Source organism: Schistocerca nitens, chromosome 2, assembly GCF_023898315.1.
Source record: "Schistocerca nitens isolate TAMUIC-IGC-003100 chromosome 2, iqSchNite1.1, whole genome shotgun sequence".
Classification (NCBI taxonomy): Eukaryota; Metazoa; Arthropoda; class Insecta; order Orthoptera; family Acrididae; genus Schistocerca; species Schistocerca nitens.
The window spans coordinates 411,473,927-411,482,572 of NC_064615.1; the positions used below are offsets into that span (position 1 = coordinate 411,473,927).

The following is an 8,646-nucleotide window of genomic DNA, read 5'->3' on the forward strand; positions in this document are numbered from 1 at the left end:
GAATGTTCTTTTATGATTAAATCTTGAGATGTATTTTTTAAGAAATTGTATGTTTGTTATTTTGGTAGAGGACTAAGAAAATCAAACCTTCTGCTAATGATGATGATGAGGTCCCTTACTCCGAGGAGCGTAGGGGACGATGCGGGAGACCCGCACCGCCGACTAGGCAAGGTCCTAGCGGAGGTGGTTTGCCATTGCCTTCCTCCGCTTCTGCTAATATCCTAAAACTAAACAAAACGAAACTCCTATCGATCATGAAGGCCCAAAGGTACCGACCGGCCGCCATGTCATCCTCAGCCCACAGGCGTCACTGGATGCGTATATGGAGGAGCATGTGGTCAGCACACCGCTCTCCCGCCCGTATGTCAGTTTCCGAGACCGGAGCCGTTACTTCTCAATCAAGCAGCTCCTCAGTTTGCCTCACAAGGGCTGAGTGCACCCCACTTGCCAACAGCGCTCGGCAGACCGGATGGTCACCCATCCAAGTGCAAGCCCATCCCGACAGCGCTTAACTTCGGTGATCTGACGGGAACCGGTGTTACCAATGTGGCAAGGCCGTTGGCCTGCTAACATCCCGGTCAAAATTATCTCTAGCGCCTTACCACTTACATGTGCGATGTTCCGCTCGTTCTTTACCGTGATAACGGGAGGCGAAGTAAAGTCCGATCTGGAGCTAAGACCTACTTTTACTTAATACGAGGGCTATTCCGAAAGTAAGGTCCGATAGGTCGCGAAATGGAAACCACGGTAAAAATCAAAAATGTTTTATTTGCAACAGTTAGATACACCTTGCAGCTACTTATCTCCATAGTCGCCGACCCGACTTAGACGTGTATCGTAGCGTTGTACCAACTTTCCCATACCCTCGCTATAGAAGGCAGCCGCCAGTGCTCTCCGCCAATTCTCTACGCTGGCCTACGGCTCGTTGTCTTGTGCCGAAATGTTGTCTTCATAACCAGCGGTTCATGTGACCTGAGCTGAAACTCAGAGGGAGACAATTACGGGCTGTATTGTGGGTAATCTCACATTTCCATTTGAAAACGATGCAGGAGCATCTTCATTGCCCCTGCAGAATGCGGCTGAGAATTGTCTTGAAGACGAAACAGCACGACAGTTATGTAATGTTAGCTGCATAGCTTCAGGGGAAATTTCTCACCAGGCCCCCGTACTTGGCGGCAGACACTATTTTCTAGACATCTTTACGCACTCACTGCGAGCTCAGAAATGAGAAGAGCGACGTGATGCTAACTGGGGTTATACTAGAGACACTACCCAACACATCTGTGCAAAGCTTTATCGGATTTTCATAGTCGTTTCCATTTCGTGACCGATCGGACCTTACTTTCGGAATAGCCCTCGTACATTAAACGTATTCGCAATTGCGAATATGGACAACCACCAGCTGTGTAATGGAATGACGAAAATGAAAATTTGCGCCGTGCCGGAACTGGAACGCGGATTTCCCGATTATCGCTTGTGGCGCCTTACCATTTGGCTGTCGCTTGCATGATTCCCAGTCAGACACAAACTGCCAAATATCGTCAACCATGCCTCTACAACCTGTATCGTATACCCATTACGTTTATTCCCATACAAGTGAGACATTTTACTTGAAAGTCGCTTGCCGGTGACGGCGGATATATACGATAATCCAGTATCTGTTTTATTCTGAATTACGATGTTAAGTTCCTTTGGACATGCTTGCATGTAATATGTTTAAGAGAATAATTTTAGGGATAAGCGTTTTATTATGCAAATAGGATACTGATGAATCTTTAATGCAGTTTAGTTGCTGAGAAAAGGAGTGTTTGATGGGTGATTTCTGCACAGGGTAGTATTAGTTCTAAAGTCGGAGGCGATAAAATCGAATAGATAAAATGTTAATTTAAGGCATTGAAAAAAATTTCATAGTACAAGACATGTTTTCCATTGGGAACAAGGACAGAGTGTTTGAAATGTCGAAATCAATCAAGTGTTTTGCCTACATTATAAATCAGTTTTTGCTTGCTCTCGTGTTTGTGAATGTATCGATTCCACTGGGGAGGGCGTTCATTGCCTGATCTATGGGGATTCAGAAACTCATATGATTATTGGTAACTATAGCACAGTCGTATTTCGACAGCTATCGTCCTTCAGCACTGACCGTGACATCGGATTGACGCATGTTTTCGCGCAGTGCGTGGCCAAGGGCTTCATGAAATTCGTCAGATATGATTGGACTGCCAACCGTCTAAACTTCGACACAAGAACGCCGATCGTGTGTTTTGTTGGTGATGGTGAAGTGCTACGATGTGGTCAAAGCTAAAAAGTGCTGTCAAATGAGCGCAACAGCTCTAAACCGTGTATACACGTCCAGTTGACTCGAAAGTTTCTGCAATTTTTTAATTTGGGCATGGCTGTAACGGATCGAGCAGCCACGTCTCGATCCCTGAGTCAACAGATGGGGACGTTTGCAAGACAACAACCATCTGCACGAACAGTTCGACGACGTTTTCAGCAGCATGGACTATCAGCTCGGAGACCATGGCTGCGGTTACCCTTGACGCTGCATCACAGACAGGAGCGCCTGCGATGGTGTACTCAACGACGAACCTGGGTGTACGAATGGCAAAACGTCATTTTTTTCAGATGAATCCAGGTTCTGTTTACAGCATCATTATGGTCGCATCCGTATTTGGCGACATCGCGGTGAACGCACATTGGAAGCGTCTATTCCTCATCGCCATACTGGCGTATCACCCGGCGTGATGGTATGGGATGCCATTGGTTACACGTTTCGGTCACCTCTTGTTCGCATTGACAGCACTTTGAACAGTGGACGTTACATTTCAGATGTGTTACGACCCATGGCTCTACCCTTCATTCGATCCCTGCGAAACTCTTCATTTCAGCAGGGTGATGAACGACCGCATGTTACAGGTTCTGTACAGGACTTTCTGGATACAGAAAATGTTCGACTGCCACCCTGGCCAGCACATTCTCCAGATCTCTCACCAATTGAAAACGTCTGGTCAATGGTGGCCGAGCAACTGGCTCGTCACAAAACGCCCGTCACTACTCTTGATGAACTGTGGTATCGTGTTGAACCTGCATGGGCAGCTGTACCTGTACACGCCATCCAAGCTCGGTTTGACTCAATGCCCAGGCGTATCAAGGCCGTTATTAAAGCCAGAGGTGGTTGTTCTGGGTACTGATTTCTCAGGATCTATGCACCCAAAATTGCGTGAAAATGTAATCACATGTCAGTTCTAGCCGGCCGAAGTGGCCGCGCGGTTCTGGCGCTGCAGTCTGGAACCGCGAGACCGCTACGGTCGCAGGTTCGAATCCTGCCCCGGGCATGGATGTGTGTGATGTCCTTAGGTTAGTTAGGTTTAACTAGTTCTAAGTTCTAGGGGACTAATGACCTCAGCAGTTGAGTCCCATAGTGCTCAGAGCCATTTGAACCATTTTTTTGTCAGTTCTAGTATAATATATTTGTCCAATGAATACACGTTTATCATCTGCATTTCTTCTTGGTGTAGCAATTTTAATGGCCAGTAGTGTATTTGACTGCAGGATCACCGTTACATGTTATCATCTGCAGCGAATTAGCTGCAGGGAATGAAAGCCGACGTTCGCGGCTCGACTCAATGACTGCAGCGAGCTGTTCCTTTTAAACAGACTCGTGCATAGCCCCAGTACGAGTAACCACAGATAGAGATACTGTGCAACTGATTTTCTTGTAGGGGATGCTGTTAGGCAGAGCAACTACTCAGCAGTAACCCTGACGTACCGTCGCAGTTAAGCACATTAGCACTTCCTTGAGTAGCACTAGCTAAGAAGACATCTGAATCAGACTGTTCCATAACCCTACATTTTGCTCCTCTTCCCTTACTTCTCCTTAAACGTGTTCTCCTTGTCTCCCGTTGGTTAAGTGTAAGTTCCTGCAATATGCACTGACTAGACGTCCACCAAAAACCAACCAACAATCTCAAAACGATCTCTCAAGACGCTAAGTCAACCAAAATTTTTCACAAGTCCAGATTCTCTTTAAGAATGAAAAATAATTTACCAAACTCTCTAATAAGCTAATTGTCAAGATAATGACGACTAAAACTCAAAAATTCCTTTCGCTAACATCCTGAGTCAGTAAAACCAGAAACGCAACAGAAATATATACGTCACAGCAAAATATTGAGAAATATCTAAAATATCATTATAGAATTGAGACAACTAGAAAGTCCTTGCAAAATCTTCATCAAAAGTAATGTCCAGCTATTTACAAAAACTTGAATACTTTCAACAATCCCTCAGTATTTTTAACATTACCTCAGTCCTTGATTTCCATTTAAGGTACCCAAGTAAAGAAATTTTTTCGAAAATCAGCAAATAAAAAATTGAATAGCATTAATTATAAGTTTCTTAGCATATTTATCACTCTTTAATTACGCAGAAATACCATCTCAATTAGCTTTGCAAGACTAATTCTTCTTTTAAAGTCTCCATAGAGAGGGAGGGAGGACTGGGATGGTTGAAATTTTCATAAGTGCTTTGTTTCAATCACAAAATTTTGATTTTTCAAGAAGAATTACTTTCCAAATTACTATCAGTCTTTGTAGTAAGCCCGTCAATTGCCAGATATGACCTCCTTTACTAATACATTCCTGTTGGAACCTAATGAAGTAACCACAATTTCTAACTCCTCTCCAGTCATCGAGATACATGAATGATGAACCATTACAAAGGTAAGGAAATGTAGATTAAAGGTGACACAAAGCATATAAAATAAATAATATCAACACTTGAGAAGAAATCCTACTTTAGTAGAACAAATTAATATTTCCCCCCCAAAAAAACATAAAATTAGTATCAGTGAGAAAAATTTAAAGAAATTTCATTAGTTCACTTCCACAAAACTAAAATAATGACCTCTTACGCATCAGACACTATACACTTTCATGTTACCGAAATAAAAGATAATTTTCCACTGCATACTTGGCTTCAAAAGAAAATTTTGCTCATACCCAACTCACATAAAATCCTGCTAACTTCTTGCACTGCGTCACAATGAATGTTACTCCACGACACAAATTAAACATAAATAAACTACATTCTCTCTTAAGTCCAGATATCAAATTCAGTTTTAGATCATTGAACTGTACCACATCTTGTTAGCAAGTTGTTTAAGCAACAGATTCCACAAGTACAAATCATGAATAAAACAAAAAATTACCTTAAGTGATCTGTGTATTGAAGATAATCTGAACCAACAAGAAAGATAATTGCTATAAAGATGAGCTAAAATTGTGGTAAACAACACTGGTTAGAATATGCTGGGAAAAAATTTGTGCTCAAGAAATGATCTGAAGGATCCAAAATTCTAAATACCCTGGAAGGGTACGACAAAAGTGAAACTTCTGCAGAATAAAGTATGTGGTGGCTAAGAAATAAGTTTCTAGGACTATCTGACTCGAGAGTTGCCTATAAAGTAATAACACAGCACAGATCTTATGCAGCAGAAGAGATAATGGCCTCCTTATCATAATATAACCTTAAGTGCATAAGTGAATAACTTCTTAAAACCAACAGGTCGTCCTAACGTCTTAGCTTCTGTTGTGTAGGAATCAATTTAGAGCGCAGAACTTAATTAATTATCTCATATGTCATTTAATTGAGATCTAGCGTAAGAACGATAACAGTTCAGTGACACAGTGTTACAATACGTATCATACCAGCATCCAACGATACTTCCACAAATCTCATCAAACGTTATTGAATGATGTGGGGTATTTACTTCTGTTGTGTAGGAATCAATTTAGAGCGCAGAACTTAATTAATTATCTCATATGTCATTTAATTGAGATCTAGCACCTCTCATATGTAAGAACGATAACAGTTCAGTGACATGGTGTTACAATACGTATCATACCAGCATCCAACGATACTTCCACAAATCTCATCAAACGTTATTGAATTTCTGAAAACGAGTCAGCACGCAAAGAGGTTGTCCTTAATAATGTTATCAAGTTGCAACCATGGTTCACTGGTCGTAAATTTAATCATCAGCGTGACACTTACTTCAACAGCTACTTTGCATGCAACCACAACAACAAAATGGCGGCACCCTATTGAAAGCACATTTGAATAAAGGACGAATAAAGGGGAGTACATATCTGGAAAATGAGATAAACACAAATGTTGTTAATAATTGATACATTCACCATTAAGAACTCGTACACGGCTTATAACCTCATGGTAATAATTCCATCACATTACTCATTACAAAACCAAGTTTCTACCACTGCATACGTAATACAGAGTCAAAGCAACCTTGCACTCTTTGAACAATTGAAGATATTGCAGAATGAAATGAAATTAAAAGGGATACAGTAACCACCCTCCACATACTTATTCATTTGCAATCTTCCTGCGCCTACACCACTCCACATAAGATACAGAAGGATACAGACTAATGAAAAATAAAGAGCCTGACTAACCTCACACTGTAAATTGTATTTACTACCGAATATAAATTGGATTGATCTTACCAAGCATCTTGTACATTATGGAGACTCTCTATCTAACAAACGTAATTTCATCAGAACATCGTGGTTCCTCAGATATGGTTCCTGAACCACGCACGTCTCAACACTTAAAGGTGCTGTACAAAACATGTAACGGTTGACTTCCTTCGAAAAAGCAGCTACATGGCATTCTAAACCGCCAAGGCACTCCACTGGCTGAGGACCAACCGTCTCTCCAAAGACTTTCTACTGCTGCAGTGTCTTCGCATACAGTTTATGAAAAAGTATCTGAATCGATACCTTTTGAAGCTTTTTAATGAAATATTTCAAAGAAATAAGTAAAATAAATATTATAAATATTGAAAAAGGTAAAACAGGTGGTGAGGAAATGAGAGAGCCAACCAACCGACCCTTTTCAGTACATTTGTATGTATACAACCACCGGCCCATCATGTGCTCTGACCCTCTAAATGTATGCTCGATGTCCAACTTGATGTGAATCAGACGTAATTGAGCTACTTTGCAGTGATAGCTGATGCAAGGCTACCTAAGCATTCTCTTCCGCAGACAAGTTGTGGCTCATGTGCAGTGGCAAAGAGCAGTGTATCGCGTGACACACCAGCCAGTAGCGTCATTATGCTGCGTCGGTCTGTCGTGAACGCTTTGTGATGCTTGCCGAACATTCATCGTACATTTTCAATTTAGTTTAGGTGTGGTAAAGGCAGTTAGACACTGTAGTGTTTATCATATGTGGTATTAAGCAAATTCAAGTGCATCAGAGAGCAACAGCGATAGTTTCTCGAGCAATACTTTTTTCTAGGGACAGTCAGAAGCAGAAACAGCTGCCCGATGCGGCGCTTATCTAAGCGTTGCCGTTTACCAGGACATGCAACAGCTGGAGCTTGTGACTCGGGACAGAGGAAGCACTCTGGCAACGCTGCAAAATATTCTCTCTCTCTCTCTCTCTCTCTCTCTCTCTCTCCCCCTCCCTCTCCCTCTCTCTCTGTGCATCTCACACCCACCATCTTACTAGCACACCTCTACAGTATCCTCTGCCTTCGAATGAAATGATATGATCTTTCAGTTTCATATTCAAGAGCAACAGTTGTCTTGGATATATTTTGTAAGACGTGACTGACTTCATATTTACCAAAAATAATCTGATACTCCAACGAGACGATGTCGTTACATTTAGTAAGACACACAACTCTTCATTTCCCTACATGTAATGTCGTTTGCCAACATTGCGCTAGGTCTAAGTACTGTCATATGTGCCTGGACATCTGCACAGTTTATTTCGGAAACACTGCAATACTAACAAATGGCGTGGTCAGCAAAAATTTTGAAAATGAAACTATTAAAAATCAAAATTCAGTTTCAATATTTAATCATTCTAGATTTTTTTATATGGCATCCATTAAATCGAAAGGGTCTTAAAGAAATATTTCTTCCCAAAAGTGCATAACGATAGCAGATCAGAAAATTCGTTTTTATTGTAATGAACTAAGAGTTGCGACGTTGGTAGCAACACTCACTCCGTTTGTGTGCGTAGTTTGCAGTTCGATATTCTTCCACTTAACAAACATACGCTGTTGTCCCATTACAATGTGGATATCATAAACAAGTCCCAGCGCCAAGGACTGTTTTATATGCTCCCCGAAAACGTGGTATCCCAGCAGACGTGTTCAATGTGGAAGCAATCTTCGGGAAGTTCGAATAACTGCTATGAAGTGACCTATATTTATGGCAGTAGCACTTTATTAATAGATTTTCGCAGAAAGTGAGTCATTTGGGCCGACTAAAAGTATCCAGATAGCATTTCAGGAAAACAAAAATTTGGTGCAACGAAAACTTGTAGGTACAAAAAAAAATGAAATACAAAGAAGACGAGCCGGCCGCGGTGGTCTAGCGGTTCTGGCGCTGCAGTCCGGAACCGCGGGACTGCTACGGTCGCAGGTTCGAATCCTGCCTCGGGCATGGGTGTGTGTGATGTCCTTAGGTTAGTTAGGTTTAAGTAGTTCTAAGTTCTAGGGGACTTATGACCTAAGATGTTGAGTCCCATAGTGCTCAGAGCCATTTGAACCATTTTGAACAAAGAAGACGTGTTATATCTGTTCACTGCTACAAAATTATGTAACGGTTT

The 8,646-nt window shown here is 41.6% G+C and overlaps 1 pseudogene; it reads right to left on the reverse strand.

Annotated features, from left to right (window-relative positions):
• Window positions 1–445: 445 nt before the first annotated feature.
• Window positions 446–563, reverse strand: LOC126238163 (5S ribosomal RNA; annotated as a pseudogene).
• Window positions 564–8,646: the final 8,083 nt, after the last annotated feature.